Here is a 25,170-nt window from a genome sequence, read left to right on the forward strand (position 1 = left end):
TATATTTAAGAGAAAAAAAAAAAATCTTACGTATTATAATATATGAAAATAAATCTGAAATACAAGTCAGGAAAATGATGTCTCTATCAATTTCATATAAGGAATACGGTAATGTTATGTACTTAAGTTGTTTTTCATTGACTGAAACACAATTGCTGCTGGAAAACACATTTCTTAGGAACCTTTTTTACAAATTTTTTTTTATTAGGTAATTAGGGCAACCAGTGGTAGAAAATAATGTGTGAGTTTACTGACTTCATTATTAGATGATTTCCATAAGGAACATATCTGATACTGCTTTTAGGTGAGTGTTTGATCAAGTTACTTTTAAGAATGATGGATATTCATTAAGAGTATTTTCATAGTAAATATCAATATTAAAACAATTATTGTCCTTTGTTACTAGTACGTACAGTGCATTCAGAAAGAGCAAGAAGTTCTTCTTTATTTTTTATAGTAAAGGAAATATAATGTTTACCCTTTAAAGAGAACAAAGCTTGGGTAAATATACTTTTTTACACATAATAGGTCTGAAATCTATTAATCCATTTTCTTCATAATGAAAGAAAAAAAAAAAAAAAAAATATATATATATATATATATATATATATATATATATATATATATATATATATATATATATATATATATATATATATATATATATATATATATATATATATTTTTTTTTTTTTTTTTTTTTTTGCAGAAGTTTGACCGAATGGAAAACCCATTGTGGCTCCTATTTGCTGATACAGAACATTTTTGAGAAAAAAAAACTTTAGTTAGTAATTCTAACAATTATTTAAATGGTGTGATGGTAAGGTTATTTGAAATTAAAGCTTATTTCTTGCAATGTTCAACACAAATCCTAACGGCTTCTGTCAAAGGAATTTTATTGAAAAAGGATTTTATATCAAAGCTGGACGTGTGACGCCGGTAACCAAAGTTAAAAACATCTTTGCCTTCCTTATGAATGGAGAGGAATATTTCACAGTGTAATTATTATGTATTTATATTGGAACCAAAACCGGAACTACAAAGAAAAAAGATAATGTCGGTATGATCGGGTAAGCTGCTTTATGAACCACAGAAAGATTAAACTTCACTCCTGGTGTGGAAGTCTTGAATAGTCTGATTGTGGAATTTTCTCAGTATTTTATTGAGGTAAGTTTATCTTCTAATCTAATAAACTGTTTCAGTTTATTCCCATTCATCTTCTTTAATTTACTGCTGTTAATCAAAATTTATTTTGTCTTGGTTGTGTAGTTATGCTTATTTAACATAACCATTTATCTCCCTTTATCTTTTGATAATTACAATATCTTTATTTTAACTATTTTTTTACCCTTTTATCAAATTGTTAACAAATTTGTTAATCTTGTGGTGAGACTGTTTGAAGCTATTATTATTATTTTTTTTAATTGATAATTTCCAGTCATTACTCTTAATTATCACTTTTTAGTTTCTTTAAGTAATCTACTAATTTATCTTAAGTTAGAAAACCATTAATAAATTTAAGCTTTGCTGTCGGAATGGAGAAATGTAAACCAAATCTTAAGACTTTTCTTCTTCTTTGCCAAAAATTTATCTGAATAAATAAAGATCACATTTCTGAGAGTTATAGGAGAGTTAGTTTTAATACAACGTGCCTCAAGCTTTTTAACATGGATCTAGAATTTTCAATTTAAATCTTTAAATTTTTCATCTTTAATTGCAAAATTTTAAAATACACCCAACTCACAGATCTTTCAAAGTGTTCTAGCCGTAAAAAAAATTATTTGACAAGAGCTATGCGTATTTTTAAATTTCTTTTTTATTTCAACGTTTATACATCTGAACAAAATTGACCTACCGATTCTAGTTCTTGTGAATTTTGTTTTATGCTAGTCTTAAACAATAGCTAATAAGTTAGATATTACACCTTCAATTTTATATGTAAGTGGGTACTGACATCACCTTCCTGAGTGGGAAAAAAATATACACCTGAAAATAATATATATATATATATATATATATATATATATATATATATATATATATATATATATATATATATATATATATATATATATATATATATATATATATATATATATATATATATATATATATATATATATATATATATATATATATAATTCCATTTTATTTCCAGCTTTAAAGATAATTACAATAATAAAATAACTCAGAGATTTAGCGGATTAAAGCGCACAAGCCACTCCGTTAAACTGAGATATCCGTTAAATTGGTGCATGTGTACGTGGATGTATATATACAGCTACGTATATACGTACATAAATACATATATAAATAAATATATATATGATATACACACAAGTACATTTTATAAGGGTTGTACTCACTTTGAAATTTTATTTATTTATTTTTATTAATTTTACTTATTTATTTTATTTATTTATTTATTTATTTATGTGATTACCTTTACATCGATTCTCCTAATTCGATCCGTTCAATCCGTAAACCTCACTCAGTTAAATCGGTGATACTGTAGTAATAATAATAATAATAATAATAATAATAATAATAATAATAATAATAATAATAATAATAATAATAATAATAATGATGATGATGATGATGATGATGATGATGATGATGATGATGATGGTGATAAATAATAATAATAATAATAATAATAATAACAATAATAATAATAATAATAATAATAATAATAATAATAATAATAATAATAATAACAACAATAATAACAACAACAACAACAACAACAACAACAACAACAACAACAACAACAACAACAATAATAATAATAATAACAATTCATAAAGATTCTTTATATAGGTTATGGTAACCAGAATGACAGTTCTTCATCGAAATAGACAGTCAGTGCGAACACAGAATGAATTCATCTTTACTCATTCTCCAGCACTGAGGATTTGGGCGCGACTGGCAATGTGCCGACGCTTCATTAATTATGTTGCGTGTTCCTCTCCGCCATAAATTTCTATTTCTGGGACGTGTTTTACGGTCATTGCCTGTGTGCCTTTACTTTGTCCACAGCGAGGCCACAGAGGTACATGGTTGTGGACTTTATTTAGTTAACACTTCACGGAAAGAAAAGGAAGTAGAGGTCTATTACTACATTTTTTGTTAAACTACCTAGTATGTACACTGTCTTGCCTTTAATCCAATGATAATCATCCACATGTACTTCAACTCAAGCTTCGTGTTTGTTTCTGTCTTTGCTCTTAATCTTAAAAACTTCAAAGTAGTAGCTTACCTACAGGTAATAAGAGCAATACTAAGAGCTCGTACATGGGACAAAAAAAAAAAAAAAGACTAAAATATTCAATTGTAATAAAAGTTTTCTTAAAGATGATAAAATAATTGCTACTCAGTTGTTAAATATCATGGCTTGAATATCCCTTTACTACTGTTGATCATATACTGGTACACACACAATTGCACGTGACAACCCGAATTGGCATGACTGAGCGAAGATGGCTTTCCTGAGAGTATCAAAAAACTGACAAGAGATTAAGACAAGCAATTGATACCTTTTATTATCAGTGACCTTGGCTAGTATGATGAAGCACCACTAATGGCCACGTGTGAGAGGCCGCACCTCTGCTTCACCTCTGGGAATAGGCAGGCATGCATCACGAGGGTCGATCCGGCTGATCAGATTATATCTAAGAGACGAGCTCAGCTGAAGACACTGAAGAAGGTGACGTCTGCAAGGCACGGGGCTGGAATACAGTTGATCGATCTCCTCGAGTATTGTTCAAGGATGGAGAGGAAGTGTTCGTGGAAGCTTGCTTTGCTGTGAGTCACCCCCGGCTGTGGAGTCGTTTGGTTCGTGAAACATTGCTCCCTCCAGCCTTTGTTTCTTATTAATGATGATAATGTGAGGATAGTGAAGGGCCCTTTCCCTCTGAGCCTCGAGGCTGTGGGCAGGTGTCACAAGGCAACAAATCGGCACAAACCAGATCATATTGCATTATATAGAACTATATATATATATATATATATATATATATATATATATATATATATATATATATATATATATATATATATATATATATATATATATATATATATATATATATATATATATATATATATACACACTATGTGAAGTAAAGGTGAGCATTTAGATTACTATAGAATCTCACAGGAAGCAAATGTTGAACAAAATAACTCTATAAAATATTGAAAACTTGACCAGTTGAGGCGGAAAGAAACAGAAAACAGTGGAAATGAAAGAGAAAAGAAATATGAAAAGAACCAGAATGCAGCAAGTGTAAGGCACCACTGCAAGTTAATTAAAGGTGAACTGAGCAGGTAGGATTTCGATAAATAAACAGGAACTCTTCTGCTGCCGACTAGGTTACCTCCTCCCACCCCACCAAACACCCACCATTCCGCATGAGTAAGCAATTCCCTCCCCCTTCCCCCCCCATTGAGGCTGAACAAAACCCCGCGGCTCAGGAAGGATTTCACAAGCAAACTTCCCTTGGTCCGTCTATACTTTTGTTGGGGAAAAGTGAGCCGCTGCCGGATTATGAACACTTTGGCGCGCGCACAAACTTCGCCCGGACTCTTGTTCCCCCATCAGAGGAAAGCAACACTGGGTAAAGTTTTGATGCCGTAGATTACGTGAAATGAATTGAGGCCTCCGGTTCTTCTTGCGGGATCACGTGTCTATCAGCGAGCGGGAACGCTTCGACTCCAGTGAGGCTAGATTTGTGTGTTTTTTGCCTTCCCTCTTTTCATCTTGCTTTTCATTTTGCACTATTTTCACAAGATTCCTCAAGAAACACAGTTTTGTTGTATATTCGAACAGGTGAATATGATAACGGAGAATTAAGACCAAAGTAAAAAAAATCTTAATTAAACATTGAGTTAAAGGAATGCTATAGTCACTTTCGTGCAGATCACTCCGCTGCCATTAAAAATGTTACAGAATTGCAAGTGTTGATTCAAAAGATTGAGAATGTATAATACGTAATTCCTCTCCTCTTTCCTCCCGCTCAGAGCACTTTCTCTTCCTTGAAAATTTCAAAGAAAAGTTTTGGTTCACAGATAAACATGATTTCACAGACGTCTCCTCGGCTTCTCACCCCAAAAGAAGTCTTATCGTTGTAATCATGCCTAGTTTGGTGCAGTTTCTGGCTTTCCTGGAAATTGTCGTGGAACTTCTCATCAGTTCGCTCTCATCCTACGCGCGATTACGAGAGAGAGAGAGAGAGAGAGAGAGAGAGAGAGAGAGAGAGAGAGAGAGAGAGAGAGAGAGAGAGAGAGAGAGAGAGAGAAATTTTAATGGTAAACCGTGTTTGAGATTAGCATCCCGTGTTTCTTGTGCCACCCTTCTCTGTCATGTAAACCACACTTAGCTGGTGTGGTGGCGTGAAGCCCACTACTGTCCCTCATCCACCTTGAGCTGCCACCACTCTGCTAAAAAAAAAAATGTTGTCCGTTAGAGTAATAACTGGTGTTCTTGTGAAATTAATCACCAGCAGCTTTGTTCGACAGTACATTAATTACAGCGAGAGCCTATATCCAGCGTTTACGTGATAGAATGGTTAACATTTTCCCTTTTCCATATTTGATACTGTTGGAGTTCAAGATCGTTAATTAATTTGGTTAATACCAGACGCCGTCATACAAAACGCCAACAGAACTTCTTTGATAAAGGGGAGGATCTCTCCCAATGCTAATGATGCGTAATTCTGAACGTGAAGAAAATTTTCTCGCATTTGACAAGTAGATTATCAGGAAATAAGATTGTGATGTGGCACGACATAAAACTTGGGCTCTGCGTTTGTGCAATAGATAATTCTATACCTAGAAATACCAGCTATTACAACCAAAGCAAATGCGGTAAAAAGTTGCCACGTTTCATTAAGAAGTAATCTGCCGTTCATGAACACTGACATGATCCCACCCCGTGCATCTCTTCTGAAGACCTCACTTGACGGTGCCAGGCCTCCTTATTGACATCTAATCCGGGACATGAATATATAGGTGTACTTACTGCTGACCAAAGTAGCTGTTGTGTGTGTGTGTGTGTGTGTGTGTGTGTGTGTGTGTGTGTGTGTGTGTGTGTGTGTGTGTGTGTGTGTGTGTGTGTGTGTGCCCTTCTATCTCTGTGTCAGCAAAATATAGTAAAACAATCGAATTTATAGATTGATAATGAATTTATTTGGAAGAGAGAGGGAGAGAGAGAGAGAGAGAGAGAGAGAGAGAGAGAGAGAGAGAGAGAGAGAGAGAGAGAGAGAGAGAGAGAGAGAGAGAGAGAGAGATGCCACTAATCAAGTATCTTCCGGTGAGTGCGTGCGTCCTTTTGCCGCTGATCAAAATTATTAATGGCTAAGGTTGACCAATATGAGTAACACGTCAGTGCTGGACTGGCGAGTGAGTGTCGCTGCTTGCTGATGGAGTATTGCACTGACTGTTTGGCTGGCTAGTCTGTCCTTTGTGACGCACCGTCCGAAGCCTCCCTCAGGTGATTCCTCCACTTCCGTCATATTTAGAAAGAAGATCCACATTAATTCCCTCCCACGACTCGAAAGCCAAGTGAATTTTTCTTTTTCTTAATTCTGTTAAGTGTAACTAATTAGGACGCTTCACCTCGTAGTGCAAATAAGTAGTAACTCTGGTGTTTAAGGAAGAGACAATAGAGGTTTGATGACTGAATAAAAGAAAGCAACAGCAACCATTTTCCCTCCCTCCCTCCCGCCCACTTATCATACTCTTCTTCCAACTTATTCGCGCGGATCATTAACGATCATGTTTGAAGCAGGAACAATAGCTCAGCTGCTTCACTTCATTTGTAGATATCTGAGACGGTAGTGGTCTGCACCAGTAATATGACTCTGACACACACAAGGATACACGCATACACGTGCATATATATATATATATATATATATATATATATATATATATATATATATATATATATATATATATATATATATATATATATATATATATATATATATATATATATATATATATATATATATATATACATATCCATGTCTTAAAGACATGGATAAGGTGTGCTGCACAATCCCTTCTTCATCTTGATGTAGCACCCAACCACCTAAATAGAATCCGCTAAGAACCCCACCTTGACTACAAACCAACAGCACCCTGAAAACCCTACCTCCCAAACATTGTAGAAAACTGGCTACACCTTCCAAAGGCGAGCTAGCCTCCTCACGCCCTCAAGGCAGAAGTCCTGAGTCACCTCTTACCTCTGAAAAATAAACATGACATCGTCGTCTACACAGACGGCTCCGTCAACCCGACACTGGAGCCGCAACTCTATTCTGCAGGGACAATACTATGCAGTGGAGACTGACAGACGGAGCTTCTTCTCTCCAAAAAGAATTGGTGGCGATCAAGGGAACCTTCGATTTCAGCCTCCAAACCAAAGCACACATCTCCCTAATCGCCACTGACTCCAAAGCCTCACTGCAAACACTCAAACAAGTCCCAAAAGACAACATAAACCTAATCACCACCATACATCACCTTGCAAAAGAAAAAAAAACTTCAAGGAACAAACATTACGCTTTTGTGGATCCCTGGGCACGCTGCCATAACGATCGAGCCGACACAGCAGCAAAAGCAGCGGCCTCACGCTGAATCGTAGACCTGAAATCAATCCAAGCCTGCAGCAGCGCAAAACCACACAAATCAGACAATTCGGGAGGCAAGACATCACTGATGCAATGAATGAAGGGCTCGCCCTCAGCCACCTGGTATCTAAAAGCCACAGGACACAGGAGGCCGTTCGACATCCCTCAGAAAACCCACCCACAACTATAAACCCATCTACAACCCCGAAAACTAAGGACGACTTTGCTCGAAAACTGCAGCAGAAACAATTGCTGGAGTACCCCTCCAGACACTATTCCACCTCGTAGCAACCACACCACCCCCAAGATAACTCTCTGGCAATCAAAAGTAATCTCTGTGGGCTCTGAATAGCCCAGCTAGTCAGGCTAGCAAAAATTAAACAACAGCAAAGCTTCACTTCACAACAGCAAAGCTCTTCACTCTTCTCCTGAAGATGGTCCAGACAGGACCGAAAGACGTCTCAAGAGGAAAATGGACTTCGGTTCACTCCTACAAAGCCTATACCCTGACAAATGTACCTTTGTGCGGAAAATACAAAAGATCTCCATTAAAGAGAATAATGCTCGAGTTGCTGTAAAATTCAACAATATATATATATATATATATATATATATATATATATATATATATATATATATATATATATATATATATATATATATATATATATATATATATATATATATATATATATATATATATATATATATATATATGTATTATTTATCAATGATCTCCTAAACCAAACAACCATTCCTACGCTGATGATACCACCCTGCACTTTTCTACGTCTTTTCGTAGACGTCCAACCCTTCAAGAAGTAAACAGTTCACGCAGGGAAGCCACCGTACGCCTGACTCTCTAAAAAATCTGATTGGGGCAGAGCAAACTTAGTATTGTTCAATGCCTCAAAAACTCAATTCCTTTATCTATCAACTTGACACAGCCTTCCGGGCAACTATCCACTGTTCTTCAGTGACACTCAGCTGCCCCCCTCTTCGCTGAATACCCTCTGTCTGTCCTTTACTTATAATCTAAACTGGACACTTCTTGCTAAAACAGCTTCTATGAAGTTAAGTGTTCTGAGTCGTCTCCGCAAGTTTTTTCTCAACCCCCAGCTGCTAACTCTGTACACGGGCCTTATCCGTCCATGTATGGAGTACATAACATATGTATGGGGGGGTTTCACCGTTCTTTTAAAGACGGTGGAATCAAAAGCTATTCGTCTTATCAACTACTCTTGTCTAAATGACGGTCTTCAGCCTTTCTCTCATCGTCGCAATGTTGCATTTCTTGCTATCTTGTGTAATAGGTATGTAAAGAACAGCAAGCATGTAATATTGTAAATAGAATAGGTATGTAAAGAACAGCAAGCATGAAATACTGTAAATAGAATTTATTGCATAACAATTTTGTCGGGACGACAAACGGTAGCTGCCGAGCCCTGTAATAGGCACTACTTTGCATGAAGAAAAGAATAGATATAAGAGTAGAATTAGAAGGAAATTAGAGACGCGTTAGAGAATCTAACGCTAGTATTAGAAGAATTGTGCAAGAGGTGAACAGGACGTTGAATTGATAACAGCCAAGCTTAACTATAAACAGCCGGTTTGTTTTATGCCCATTCAGCTTGTTAAAGGCTTACCTCCCATTGGGTGGAGATTAAAACGTCATTCATTTTGCTTGATATTATTGGCTATGGAAATCTATGACGTATGCCTCGACACCTCGGACAATCCTCAAGTCACTTTTAGCAGGATTAGCAGCCAGTCACCAAGATAGTACAGACGCACAACCCGTGTCGCTCTGACTTGAGTTACTCAAAGACTTAGACTCTGATCAAGACGCAAGAGTCTTAATAACTTTGCTTATAATCTTAGTCGTGTGATTGAGTAGTAAAGAAGTGCACTGTTGTTGAGCTGTAAAGACAATTTATATTTTCTAAATAAACTGCAACACGCCAGACTAACTTTGATAACCCACTTGCACAAGGATGTTGTGAGTGATGATTATCGAGAAAGAAAATCGTCGTCTCCGATACCAAGCTACGCCCACCGACACATAGTCGCCACAGAGGCTAGAGACAGTGTACACACAAACACAGCCAACACAGTGGTGGCAGCGGTGGGATTCTGAAGCCTAAACAACCTCCGAAGAGTAAGAAGAGTTTACAAACATTAGAAACAAACAGCAGCAACGGAAACAACAGCAATAACGCTTCCCCAGCCAACACAGTGAGTCAAGGTCAACCCCGCAAGTGTGCACAAGTCCCACACCGCGCCGCACCTCATCACACTCCCGAGCCACTACTCACACGATCAAACTCAAGAGTAACTCTCAATTAATACCACCAAACAACGAGACCAATATCTAAATACTAAGAAGAGACTTAGAAGAGGAAACCGCAGCCAGAGACGAGAGCAGGATCAGCGCCGCCCCAGCAGCCGCCGCACACAGCCATCAACCACAGCACGCCGCCACCAGCAGCCGCTGCACACAGCCATCAGCCAAAGCACGCCGCCACTAGCAGCCACCGCTCAAGAGGACATCGCTACTCACTTGTCTATACTTTGGTAACAGTATTCAACCTGTCATTCATTAATGTAATTATATTCATGTAATATTTTATCTAATACCCAGTGCACCAACAGTTTATGTATGCCTGAGGAGTGACTGAGCACGAAGAAACATTGAGTATAACTGCCTTATTGTAGAGCGTCTCCCAACATTATCACACGCACTAATCATCATAGGACAAGGTATGTAAATTGTACACATGTATGCCACTACCTAGTCAAGATTAACAAGAAAAGACTTGTAAAGCAAGTGTCAAAAACACACACAGGTACTATGTCTAATTTCCTTCTAATTCTACTCTTATATCTATTCTTTTCTTCATGCAAAGTAGTGCCTATTACAGGGCTCGGCAGCTACCGTTTGTCGTCCCGACAAAATTGTTATGCATTAAATTCTATTTACAGTATTTCATGCTTGCTGTTCTTTACATACCTATTCTATTTACAATATTACATGCTTGCTGTTCTTTACATACCTATTACAGGGTTACGGCTCGGAAATGTGTTTCATTTCGATGGATGAATTCTTGAGTTTCTTGTACATAAGTATCATTGATATTGTGCTCAATGTGACTATCAAGATAAATGGAAGTACATATATTATATACCACATAGTACCTGTGTGTGTTTTTGACACTTGCTTTACAAGTCTTTTCTTGTTAATCTTTCTGATTTTCAAAGGAGGAGCTCTGTCTGGGAATTTCATAGTAATGTCCTGTAAAACATTTTCTGTATTAAGTACAATAGTCTTTTTCCTATTTGCTACTGTTGTGAGTGTGGGGCCATGAAGTTCACATTGATCTGGTACACGATATAAGCCTTCTATTGATGCTATGTGAGGTTGAAATCCTGGGCATATGACTGATACAGTTGTCTTGTTTGGAAAATATAAGTAGTGAGATTCCTGGATAGTTTCATGACGTGTTATAGGAGTTTCTTCCTTAAAATGACAATTGCGTACAATGGATATATTTTTCACCAAGGATGCGGCACACGAGTGACTCAGTGCTTCATTGAAAGTAAAATAAGTAGCTGAGCAAATGTACAGGTCTACGTTAGTTTTCTTACAGTGCAATAGATCATCATTTACTATAACACTTTCTTTCAAACCATTTATGGATAGGATGTAATTTGTTGGAGATGTTATATCAGTATCAACTGTTATAATGGAACTATTAAATTTCATTGGGAAAGGAATCAGATTATACATGTGATATTTCAATTCTGATGAAAATGGTATGTCAATGAGTACTCCAGTATCATTTATGAATGAATTAAGAATGGGATAATATAGAGCAATATTATTTGAATCAAAGAAAGGTTGAAAATTCCACTCATATTTTGCTTGTTGAGTTATGTTTAGAAGTTGTGATATTGCAAATAATGTGTATGTAACATGTCCAGCATTAGCCATAACTAAGTCTTGAATTAACTGTTCCATTTCAGCATTTAGTTCATTTATCTTAATGTGCAACTGATCCAAGACCATGAAAATTTCCAGGGATTCCTTCAATTTAGAGTTCTCTGTGCTTAAGGTTTCTATGCTATTAATCATCTCATCTATGGTAAGTTGTATATCTTCTGTTTCTTCTTGTAAGACATCGATTCTAGACACTGAGTTTTGTAGATTATTTACATTTGAGCGAAGTTCTGCATACAAACCAATATTTGTTACTCCAAGACCTACTAACGATCCGATCGCTATTGCGATACCTACTCCTTTTTTGCTTTTGCTATGTAGGAAGTTATTTTCTATTTTGGTGACCTTCGTCTGTATAGCATCTAATTTCTTCTCTAATCTCACATTGGATATCTTACTAATTATCAATTTGTCTTTTACCATCTGTAAACCGTTATCGATATGTCTGACATTTTCTCTTACAACATTTATATTGTCAAATTTCAATAGTACTCTTACTGAGTGGTTCACAATGATCATGTCGCCGATTTTCCTTACTAAAGCTCCGGGCCTCACAGGGTCCCAGGCTGTTGCTAGAACTACTATAGCTGAGAACATGCATGCCACTTGTTTCATCTATACCTGTAAAAAGAATAACAATCTATGTTCAACTCATTTAATATTTCTTCAACATACTCATAAAATTCAGATTCTAATGAGAGTTCATTGGTGCAAATTAATGGCAAAACTTGTTTTCTATGACTTCTTAATTTCTTCCTGTAATCAGGGCTTTCGTCGTCTGCTGCGTGGTGACTTGTTTCTGTCTGTGCACAATCTGTTCCTGTTTCTACATTGTTTGTGTCTGTTTCTGTCTTGTCTGTTACTATGCTATTTGTTTCATCACTATCTATGACTGCATAATCACCAAATTCATTCATGTTTGTCTGTTTGAGCTCATCTGCATGGCGTACATTGATATCACCAGTTTCCAAATTTCGTATTGTGAATTTATTTCCACTATCTGGTGCAATGACTTTATACGGACCCTTGAACTTGGGCGAAAGTTTGTTGCTATGTCCTATTGGCGTGTGCAGTTTGACCATGACTATATTTCCTGGCTGTATTTTTATTTCTCGTGCCCTTTTATGTTGTTGTTTTGTTAAGTCTTGTGAGTATTGATTCATGTGATTTCTGATACGTTGGTAAATTTCCTTGAATTTATTGATTCTAGTTAGTATGAAATCATCATAGTTATAGACATGACGCGGTGCTGACTCTAGAAGTGAGTACGGTAAATTCTTATCCTCTCCAAAATGAATATAATGTGGCGTTTCACCTGTGGCTGAATTGATTTGTGTGTTCAAAGCACATGTGACGTGCGGGATCCATGTGTCCCACGTAATGCTGTGTGGATTTATCAATGTACGTAGACAAGTGATGACTTTTCTATTAAGTCTTTCCACAACTCCGTTACTTTCCGGTTTGTAGGCGTGTACATTTATTTTCTTTATGTTGAAAATGCGACATATTTCTGCTAGAATAGCGTTATTAAATTCAGGACCATTGTCAGTGATAATAGTTTTTGGGGTTGTGTATGGACATATTACTTTTTCAAATATAGTTGTAGCGATTGTCTCTGCTTTCTTGTTCTGCATTGGCTGTAAAATGCAAAATCTGGAGAAGTAATCGATGATTACTAATAAATATTTAAATCCATTTTCAGATAGGGGCAACTCCAAGGTATCAAGGTGAATTCTATCCCACGGTTTCTCAGGGATTGGGTAATTCAACATTGGTGCTGGTGTGCGTGTGTGTCCTTTTGTTTCTGCGCAAACGTTACAATTATCTATATGATTGTAGATTTGTTTTCTCATGTCTGTCCAATAGTATTTAAGTTGTGCTTGTCTATAAGCCTTTTCTTTTCCTGGGTGAGAACTAGTTGCACAATCATGAATGAAGTGCAAGACATTTGGTACCAACTCTTTGGGTATAACTAACTGTTTCACTTTTCCACGTGATACTCCTTTGCATTTTATTTCGGTATTGCGGTATAGCAATCCATTATGTAATTGGAATTCCGATAGTTTATATTTCTTTTGGTAGTGTCTGTGCTTCTCTGTCTGTATTACCTTCAAGGTGCTCTATTATTTGCTTCAAAGTGTCATCTTTTCTTTGTTCTGAGTATACAAGTTCATTGTCTAATGTGGTTAGTTCTTGGATACTGCATACTACACTATTTACTTCTCCGTGTGAGACTATGTTTCGTGATAGAGCATCGGCTGCTGTATTTTTCTTTCCTGGTATGTATTCAAAGTTTATTTCATAATTCTGCAGTGTCACAAACCAACGTGCTAAGCGTCCTCTTAAATTCTTGTTTTTAAACAGATTCTGAATTGCGGTGTGGTCTGTCCACACTCTAATCTTGTAACCCAATATGATATCTCTGAAGTGTTCTAGACAATATATCACTGCTAAAGTCTCGCGTTCTGTGATGCTATAATTCTTTTCTGCAGCTGTGCAAAGTCTGGAAGCATATGCAATTGGGTGTGGATTACCATTTCTTTCCTGCATTAGTATTCCTCCTAACCCAATGTCAGAGGCATCTGTACACAAGATGAATTCTTTTGTGTAATCTGGGAAAATCAATACTGGCGAACTTGTGAGCTTGTTTTTCAGTGTTTCAAATGCTTTGGTTTGGGAAGGACCCCAAGAGAATGTAGTATTCTTTTTCAGGAGAGAACTCAATGGTTGTGCTATGTCAGCGTAATTCTTGATAAATTTTCTATAATATCCTGTTAGTCCTAAGAAACTTCTTACTTTTTCAACTGAGGTTGGTTGAGGAAATTGTTTTACGACGTCTACCTTTGATTGTACTGTCCTCAGACCTTGACTGTCTATTTGATGACCTAAGTAAGTTACTTTCTCTTGTAGAAAGCGACATTTTTCCAACTTGATCTTTAATCCTGCTGATACGAGTCTGGTGAAGACTTGGTTTAGTTTGTGGAAGTGTTCTTCTTCTGTTTGTGAAACTATTAAAATGTCATCAAGGAAAACACTAGCAGTCTTCCCAATCAAACCTTGTAGGACATTGTTCATTAATCTCATGTAAGTAAGTGGGCTGTTCGATAATCCGAATGGCATTCTACGAAATTGATAATGTCCTGTTGGTGTAGAAAATGCTGTCAATGGACGTGAAGCTTCATCGAGCTCTATTTGCCAAAATGCAGATTTTATGTCAATTGTGCTAAATAACTTATTTGAAGTGCCTAGACTTCGAAGAACATCAGAAATGACTGGAAGCGGAAGTCTGTCTGGAATTGTTTTCTTGTTGAGTTCCCTGTAATCAATCACTGGTCTCATGGTACCGTCCGGTTAGGGCACAAGTATTAGTGGAAAATTCCACTCACTGTCACTAGGTTCTATGACATCTTGTGACAACATATCTTCAATCAATTTATCAACAGTGGCAAGTTTAGAATGCGGTAGTCTATATGCGGGAACGTAAATAGGCTGTGTTCCTGGCTGGAGTTTGATTTTGTGTTGCAATAGAGTTGTTTTACCCAAGGCTTCTCCTGGCAAAGCAACTGCTGCTTTATGCAGGTGTAGTAAGTGTACTAGTTCTTTCTCAAGATCTGGACGACTAGTGGGAGCGAGGTGTTTCTTTATCTCTTTCTCACTCTGTGAGGATTCTTGTAGCGAAAACACTTGTGCTATTTGTTCATCTTTATCAGAGCTAAGGTCTTGATTATTGATTATTTCTATAGCTTTACTGACTTGGAAACGTCCTAACTCTGTTCCTTTCTTAATATTTACGTCTGTGTGAAGCGTGTTGATGACAAATACTTCAGATTTACCCCTGTTTGTATGGTAAAGACCACTTTCTAAATTTATTCCACGAATACGTGACGACTCGCTTAAGGCAATCGCTGTCACATGGTCACTTATTCCTTTTAGACTAACCTTTACCTTGCAAATAGACTGAGCCTGCAACAGCGTGCACTCTGTTACAGAACCTGAAACAATTTTCAAGGCTTCGGTTGGTGCATGTTGTTTGTTCTTTTGGGTTATCAGTGGGGAATTTGTCTTTTCATGACGTTCCGTAGGAATGCAATTCTCGTCAAGTACTGGTGATGAATTGTTTAAGTACCGCTCTGCCACGTTATTATCTGAGGGAACTGTGTTTACTTCTGTCTTAGGATGTTGACTAACTGGTGCCACGACATCTTGGCTGCGGGTGTTAACGAATGGAAGAAACTTGTAAGGTATTTTAACTCCTTCCTTCGCAGGGAAGATAGTTATGTCTTCATCTCGCATTGTGTCATATCCAATGAGTAAGTTTCCTGGGAACGCTTGCTGTTCTACCACAACAGCTGTTAATTCAAATATGTAATAGTTCCCAAAAGTTACAGTTATCTGTGTTTCTCCTAAAGGTGTGAGTTTGTTTCCGGTAACTCCATGAATGTTGAATGTGGTTGGCTCAATAATGACCAAACCAGGTTTCGCTTTTCTTAGAAAATCTAGACTGATTAAGTTTATACGTGCTCCTGTGTCTAGAAACATGTGATTGGATTCATCAAACACTCGTCCGGCTATGAGCGGACCTCCGGAGTTGTCATTTATATAGATAACTTCCTTTACTTCCTGGCTTTTATCTAAGTTGGAGTACCATGGCTGTGCTTTGGATTCTTTTATTTCCTGGTTTTGATATGAAGTGTGGCGAGTTGACCTTCTGTTGGCTACTGATGAAGTGACTAAGTTGTACTGTTTTTCTCTTTTTGGCCATTGCGAAAATCCTGACTTCTAGCACGACAGTCTGCTGTCCTGTGCCCAATTCTGTGATGATAAGTACACCAAGGAGGATTTCTACATACTGATTCTTTGTGACCTTTATACTGACAGTTGGAACAGGTGATATTAGCGTAGCAGTCCCTTGCAGAGTGTCCAAATTTGTGGCAATTCTAACATTCAATTGTCTTTGTCTTTGTCTAGAGGGACTCCTACCATTATAGGGTGTTGACATTTTGGTTCTAGATTGTGATCGTCCTTGCCTTTGTGTGGTTGGTGTGCGTGAGTCTGAGCTAGCAGCTAACACATATGTACTGCAAGTAGGATCTATTTCTGCATAGCCTTTGAGTAGGCAATCTACCTCACCTAACTGTATGTTTGGTTTGATGTCTTTATAGAGTCTTTCCTGTACTATACCTTTGTTTGATTTGACAATTTGTGCTAGCATCATAACGAGAGCCATGTTTTTCAAGCAAATTTGTTTGGGTTAATTTTTCACAGACCAATCTGAGTTTTCAAAGATTGCTTCGATGTCTCTTGCTTGTGTATCCAACCTTGAAATGAATGCTGTTTGTGTCTCATTTTGTTCTGGAGCTGTTTTCAGAAAACGTATTGGCGCGTATTGGATCTCTATCGCTTTTTGTTGTGAAGTGCTTTTTAAAAGCTTTGATGTACTCATCAAATGTTTTGATGTTGTCTAAATGTGAATATACTATGACGTGACGAGCTGTGCCCTTAACAGCGTCAATGTGTTCTTTGAAACATTCTATTTTTAAGTTATCCTCAACAATACCTTTGTTTTTGATCAAAGTTTCTATTCTTTTGACATACTGATTTAAATCAATAGTATCAGGTTCTCCACTGAATTTGGGGATATCAGCAATAGTGGTGATGATTGAATGTTTTACTACGTTAGCGTTTGTCATGGTGGAGTTTCTACTTTCACGTAAAGCTCGTAAACTGCGAGTAAAGATAGGACTAGTTCGACTTGAAACTTGACTAGGTAGTGGCATACATGTGTACAATTTACATACCTTGTCCTATGATGATTAGTGCGTGTGATAATGTTGGGAGACGCTCTACAATAAGGCAGTTATACTCAATGTTTCTTCGTGCTCAGTCACTCCTCAGGCATACATAAACTGTTGGTGCACTGGGTATTAGATAAAATATTACATGAATATAATTACATTAATGAATGACAGGTTGAATACTGTTACCAAAGTATAGACAAGTGAGTAGCGATGTCCTCTTGAGCGGCGGCTGCTAGTGGCGGCGTGCTTTGGCTGATGGCTGTGTGCAGCGGCTGCTGGTGGCGGCGTGCTGTGGCTGATGGCTGTGTGCGGCGGCTGCTGGGGCGGCGCTGATCCTGCTCTCGTCTCTGGCTGCGGTTTCCTCTTCTAAGTCTCTTCTTAGTATTTAGATATTGGTCTCGTTGTTTGGTGGTATTAATTGAGAGTTACTCTTGAGTTTGATCGTGTGAGTAGTGGCTCGGGAGTGTGATGAGGTGCGGCGCGGTGTGGGACTTGTGCACACTTGCGGGGTTGACCTTGACTCACTGTGTTGGCTGGGGAAGCGTTATTGCTGTTGTTTCCGTTGCTGCTGTTTGTTTCTAATGTTTGTAAACTCTTCTTACTCTTCGGAGGTTGTTTAGGCTTCAGAATCCCACCGCTGCCACCACTGTGTTGGCTGTGTTTGTGTGTACACTGTCTCTAGCCTCTGTGGCGACTATGTGTCGGTGGGCGTAGCTTGGTATCGGAGACGACGATTTTCTTTCTCGATAATCATCACTCACAACATCCTTGTGCAAGTGGGTTATCAAAGTTAGTCTGGCGTGTTGCAGTTTATTTAGAAAATATAAATTGTCTTTACAGCTCAACAACAGTGCACTTCTTTACTACTCAATCACACGACTAAGATTATAAGCAAAGTTATTAAGACTCTTGCGTCTTGATCAGAGTCTAAGTCTTTGAGTAACTCAAGTCAGAGCGACACGGGTTGTGCGTCTGTACTATCTTGGTGATTGGCTGCTAATCCTGCTAAAAGTGACTTGAGGATTGTCCGAGAGGTGTCGAGGCATACGTCATAGATTTCCATAGCCAATAATATCAAGCAAAATGAATGACGTTTTAATCTCCACCCAATGGGAGGTAAGCCTTTAACAAGCTGAATGGGCATAAAACAAACCGGCTGTTTATAGTTAAGCTTGGCTGTTATCAATTCAACGTCCTGTTCACCTCTTGCACAATTCTTCTAATACTAGCGTTAGATTCTCTAACGCGTCTCTAATTTCCTTCTAATTCTACTCTTATATCTATTCTTTTCTTCATGCAAAGTAGTGCCTATTACACTTGTATCGTTATTTTCATGCCAACTGCTTTTCTGATCTTGCAAACTACATGCCTCCCCTCCTCCCGCAGCATTGCTGTACAATACTTTCTTCATTCTTTCACCCCTTTTCTGTCCACCTCTCTAATGCAAGAGTTAATCAGTATTCTCAGTCATTCATCACTTTCTCTGGTAAACTCTGGAACTCCCTGCCTGCTTCTGTATTTCCATGTTCCTGTAACTTGAACTCTTTCAAGAGGGAGGTTTCAAGACACTTATAATGTATTTTTGACTAACTCTTTCGACCCTGTACGGGGACCGGTACCTCAGTGGGCCTTTTTTTTTTTTAGTTACAATTTTTGTTGCCCTTGGCTGGTGCCCCTCCTTCATGAAAAAAAAAAAAAAGGCTGGTGCTGCTCTCTTTTCTTCCTATACTGCGGCTTTTTCCTGTGATCTACTTCTTGTTCTTCTTTCTCTGATGCCTCTTTTTCTTTTCCTGATGCTCTTTTTTTATTTTGTTAATGCTCCTCCTTCTTCTTCTTCTGCTTCTTCTTTCTTCTTCTTCTTCTTCTTCCTTTTCTTTTTCTTCTTCTTCTGCTAATGCTCATTCTTCTTCAGCTGCTAACTTAACCTAACTTAACGTAACCTTTGCTAACCTATCCTCTCGTAACCTAAGATATTCTAACATGCTCCGTCCTAACCTAACATATCCAAACCTGACCTAACCTAACTTAATTTTCACTTTAATTCAACCTACTTGAGTCAGTCAGTCTGATGGTGCTTGGAGTTGCCGGGGTGCCCATTTATGTTCTCTCTCTCTCTCTCTCTCTCTCTCTCTCTCTCTCTCTCTCTCTCTCTCTCTCTCTCTCTCTCTCTCTCTCTCTCTCAACCATCCACTTACTACACACACATTTAACTCAACAGTAATGAACGTAATTTTCTTTCTGCCACTCTCATCGTCACTAGGAATAGAAGTAGGCAGCCATATTCGCCCTCGCAGTCTTCGTGAGGGAAGCAAAAACAAAAAAAAAATGTTGGAGAATGAAGAAATGCAAAATTTCTTTTGTGTTTGCAAAGAGCCGTTCTTCATGTTTCCGTCAAGTTTCAGGTATGGTTTCCTTCTAAATATATGTGTTGATTAATTAAAAGGAAGACGTGCACAAACACGTAATTCCCTGTTAGCCAATATGTCTATTGTAACTTTAATTACAAAAGCCAATTAACTAACGGGAAACATACTGCTTCTCGCTTAACTAGTGGACAAGCTCATTTTGGAGGTGTCGATACGTGCCCTAAATCTTGTGGAACCCAGTGGTGTGTTCAAACGTTTCCCCTGTATTCAATTTTTTTTTTTTTTTTTTTAAATGTAATGACTTATTAGTGTTGCAAAAAAAATATTATGAAATGTGCGATGTTTTACACTCCTGTAGGTACGAAACTAATTCTTTAAGGGAGGGAGAGAGAGAGAGAGAGAGAGAGAGAGAGAGAGAGAGAGAGAGAGAGAGAGAGAGAGAGAGAGAGAGAGAGAGAGAGAGAGAGAGAGAGAGAGAGAGAGGTACCTCGCTAGGCCTGGTGACCCTGCTTGGTTCGGTTACTGATGCCGAGCGGCCGCTGAGGCTAAACACTTAGCCTGGGTGAGGTACAAACGTCGTCTGACACTGTACAACTGAGCCTAACATCGTGTGGCGTGTAGACGAGTGGCAGCTACCTGCAGGTGGGCGAGACGGCAGCAGCGAGAGGACCTGAGGCAAAAGCACTGTGGCTCAGGGGTTGGTCACAGGACCTGGTGGAGGCTCGTCAAGGAGCAGCAAGGAACAGGCCACCGCGACGCTGTTCCTCCACTAACCCAGCTGGATGGGACAACAGCCACCAATAGTGAGGACAAGGCTTCTCTACTCGCTGAGTTTTTCACAGAGATGTCAGTCACTTATGCGAGTAGATGTCCACCTCACCTCCCTCAGGAAACAGATCACACCGTCAAAGATGTTCAAGTGACACGTGGACAGATGGATCGGATAATGAGGGAAATGGAGAAGAACAAAACCACCGGCCCGACCGTCAGCCCGCGGCTCCTCAAACGTTGCGCCAGTGAGCTGTCAGGTCCTCTTACCAGCGTCTTCAGGTCCTACCTGAAGACAGGTGGCCCTCTATATGGAAGGAGGCGCGAGTGGTACCAGCCCACAAGAAGAACTCAAAGTCTGAGCCCAGCAACTACAGATCCATGTCGCTGCTCTCCGTGGTGGGCAAGTTGCTGAAGCAGGTAGTGACAAGTGTCATCTGTCATCACCTGAGTGAGAACCGCCTCCTCTCAGACAGGGAGTTCGGCTTCCTGCCTGGCGGCTCAACAGCGGACTTCCTCACCCTCCTCTCCCAAGGCTGGCAGGATGCCCTGGACGAAGGCCTGGATACTCTTGTGGTGGCCCTGGACATTGCTGCCTCAGTTCCGCAGGGTCCAGTGTTGGGCCCGATCCTGTGGAACATATACATCGATGACCTCCTGCGACAAATACTGACTCTGCTTGCATACGCCGACGACTGCAGTCTCTCCCGCTTCTACTGCCGCTCCGACAGTCAGCGAGCCGTCAGAGAGCTAAACAGGCAGCTCAGACTGGTGAAGGAGAGGGGAGAGACGTGGCAAGTTGGCTTCGCTCCAGAGAAGACGCAGGCCATGGTCATCTCACGGTCCCCAGCTGCCTCCCCGGCAGTCTCAGGCCGTCTGAGTTTTGGAGGCCAGACACTTCCCCTCCAGGAACACATCAAGGTGCTGGGAGTGACAGTGGACTGTGGCCCGCGCTTTGACCGCCATGTTGCTGCTGTTGCCCACGAGGCCTCCCTGCGGGTCTCTGCACTGCATCGGATGGGGGGAAACCTCGACTCCTGGGGCATCCTTATACTGTACAAGGCTCAGATACGGCCTTGTATGGAGTACAATACCTAGTCCTAAATGTCGAGTGCTCCCACCCACTTGCAGAGACTGGATGCTGTGCAACGGCGTGCCCTGCAGCTGGTGGGGATGAACGAACAGCAGCAGCAGCAGAAGGAGCAGACCGAAGTCACGTCGCTGGGGCATCGGCGGGACGTGTCGGCGATGGTGGTCCAGCACAAGGCCCGGGTTCAGGAGGTCCCTCATCTCAGCTCGCTAAGGCTCCCACCACGAGCTGTCCAGAGGGAGTCCAGGACCACCACCTCCAGTGACATGCTGGTGCAGGTGCCTCGATCAAACTCGAGGCAGCACCAGCGAGCGCTCTTATATAGCCAGAACCTCCAGACTGTGGAACATGTTTACAACAGTTGCGAGTGATACACAGACAATGACACTCCAGCAAGTAAAAGTGGCTGTCCACAGATGGCGGAAAACACAAACTCCCATACTAGTGCTGTGATAATGATGTATGTATATAGTAGGATAAGTTTACTTTATTGTATATATCTTCTTATCTATATTCAAGTATAGACTTTTTAAATAGCAGCATAAAAAAAAAAAACGTCTTGTTTTAAGCCTTATGTAAATTTGTTAAAATAAGAGAGAGAGAGAGAGAGAGAGAGAGAGAGAGAGAGAGAGAGAGAGAGAGAGAGAGAGAGAGAGAGAGAGCATGAAGGAATAGAGAAGTCGAAGCTTAGCTCATTAGTCACCATGCGGGGATTACTTGATACCCGAGACGCGCACACAACTTCATATGCATGGAGCGATACTAGACACACTTTTAACTGCTATTACAGTGCTGGATCCCCCTTTCCTGGCTTGGAGTCTTCCTCAGTTTTCGCTTACTAAAATACAGCAAGCAGCTGCCATCATCAACATCTTCATTATCATCATAATCGTCGGCTTGGTTTAGTTGTTATAATTTCTAATCATTGTAAATATGAGAAGTATGAGCAACAACATGAAGAGCATCAGCCTTCATGATTCCTGTGCAGGTTAAAGACCTGTCTACTGTCTGCTGCCCGTAGACGTCCTGTGGTCTTGCATATCAACTTGCAGAGTCTGAGGCTTGGAATCTTGTGGTAGTTCTGAAACCTAAATTAGGACCGTTCAGTAGATAAACCCTTAGGCCTAATAGAAATACACAATAAGAGCATCATAGGTAAGGGAACAAATTACGCTATGAAGCATGCCGGTCACCATTAAGAAGACAGAAAGATGTACGAATACTTTGGGTCAGTCATATTATGCGTTTAACTAACACTGGATCGACAATTCATTTGACAGAATATTGCTCAAGACAGAAAACTAAGATAAGGCAGACAGGCACTTAATGAGAAGAAAAAACAAAACAAATTAAAATAGGTTCTTTCAGTGAATCAGTAAAAGATTTTGAGGACGACATAAGGCATAATTGTATGAAATTGGCTGATCAAAATGTAAAGATAATTATATCTTTTCTCCCTCTACTTTTTTTTTTTTTTTAGCTCTCTTGTTCCTCCTGTCTTTCTCTTCGTGTCAGTCAAAATATGTCTTCTGTTTATATATTCCAGTCGGCAAGAATCACCTAAAACTTCACACGCGCGCTTTCTCCGATAATCGCACCAGCTGTGACTCTGCGGTGCTGCGCGCCTTTAATCATCCATCACTCATTGCGCGCTTGATGGAACAAACAGAATGCGTCAGAGCAGCGACAAGGACACGATAAGCCCACCCTTGACTCTTAGGTTCAAGGAAGAACAGTGGGACTTCTGAGGCTGCTTCTGAGGCTGCTGATGCATCGTTTTCCTTCTTGGTTCTTGTGGCACCTTTTTTAATATTTTCTCTTTCGAAGATGTTTCGAATAATTTATATCATGTTTCACAATGAAGGACTTTTTTGTTGGTGGTGAAGTTGGATAATCATTTTACAATGGAGCATTTCAGAAGTTAGTTAGACACCTTCATCTCAAAAGAATTCTTGGTTCCCTCATCTCAGAAGAATTCTTAACTTTGGCTATAATTTATTCTGTAGATGTCTGCTTGATACTTGATAATGTGGCCTCCACAACCAAGACTCTTCAAGGCTGGAATGAGGCAAGTAAATAAGGAATGTGTCTCGTCTAGAAATTACAATGTTGTGCAACATCACGTATAGCTTTCACCGAGTGATCGCTGAAAGACATGTGAATATAATGAATTATAGTAAACACATCTACATTGTACAAGATGCTATCTTGTTCTCTTTCCAGGAATTCATCATGTTTTCGATTTTAGTGCATTTTTCCCTATAATATTATAGCTTTTATCAAAGTTGGAATATACATTAGTTGAATTATGGTTCCCTATATTTTCCAGAATATTATAATAATCATTATTGTTTTTGGACGGGTTATGAGGGAGGAAAAGACATTACTGCATTATCAATAAATTTAATAATGAAAAACAAAATTAATCAATCAATGGATTTAGTTGCACAGGAAAGGAGGAAGGTTGTCCCTTCTCCTGTTGTGTTTTAGGATCACAGTCCATTTCACTTCTGCACTTTTCCTGTGGCAGGTGAGCAGGAGTCTCTTACCAAAGCCACCACCTGCTTTATTCCACAACATACCGTGGCCTTCTCTTGTCTTCTCTCAGTCTTTTTTTCAGTATTAGGAGTATTTGCTTTTATTTCAATCACTGAATTATACTTTTGTCAGTTTGATGTTTGATATACCTAATCCGTTTCCATTAAATCTTGTTGATAGTCGCCACAATGAAAGACCCACCATATTCCTTCCTTTACTCTGTAGAGATGGCGCTACGTTATCCTTAATTTTCTTCATTCAACATTTCTAAATTTGTCTTACAACTTTCGTAAGACTACTGAGTTTTGCGGAATAATTTTAAATGATATGATATTTGTTTATGTATCTACTGTACAAGAGGTATGGCAAAGTCCTCCTCCTCCTCCTCCTCCTCCTCCTCCTCCTCCTCCTCCTCCTCCTCCTGCTCCTCCTTCTCCTCCTCCTCCTCCTCCTCCTCCTCCTCCTCCTCCTCCTCCTCCTCCTTCTCTCCTTCCTCTTCCTCCTCCTCCTCCTCCTCCTCCTCTTCCTCCTCCTCCTCTTCTTCCTCTTCCTCCTCCTCCTCCTCCTCCTCCTTCTTCTCTTCCTCCTCCTTCTTCTCCTCCTCCTGAAGACTGAACCAAATTGCAGTGAGTTTGGGTCCGCCGTCGGAGATGCAAATTAGATCGGGAAGACAAGTGCAAAGATAATAACGCAGGGGTTCCTCGCAAACCTGAGATGTGCTGTACTTCCTGAACTCATGTTTCTCAAGTGTGTGTGTGTGTGTGTGTGTGTGTGTGTGTGTGTGTGTGTGTGTGTGTGTGTGTGTGTGTGTGTGTGTGTGTGTGTGTGTGTTTGTGTGTGTGTGTGTGTGTGTGTGTGTGTGTGTGTGTGTGTGTGTGTGTGTGTGTGTGTGTGTTTGTGTGTGTGTGTGTGTGTGTGTGTGTGTGTGTGTGTGTGTGTGTGTGTGTGTGTGTGTGTGTGTGTGTGTGAAGGCTTT

At 39.4% G+C, this 25,170-nt stretch overlaps 1 long non-coding RNA gene across 1 annotated transcript; it reads right to left on the reverse strand.

The window, feature by feature from the left end:
• Positions 1–11,553: 11,553 nt before the first annotated feature.
• Positions 11,554–18,750, reverse strand: LOC135111668 (uncharacterized). Its single transcript, XR_010273865.1, has 2 exons — positions 17,433–18,750; positions 11,554–12,255 (listed from the first exon to the last, which is right to left on the reverse strand). It is a non-coding gene; the product is annotated as an uncharacterized LOC135111668 (long non-coding RNA).
• Between the last annotated feature and the right edge of the window lie 6,420 nt (positions 18,751–25,170).

The sequence above is a fragment of the Scylla paramamosain genome, chromosome 2, assembly GCF_035594125.1.
Source record: "Scylla paramamosain isolate STU-SP2022 chromosome 2, ASM3559412v1, whole genome shotgun sequence".
Classification (NCBI taxonomy): Eukaryota; Metazoa; Arthropoda; class Malacostraca; order Decapoda; family Portunidae; genus Scylla; species Scylla paramamosain.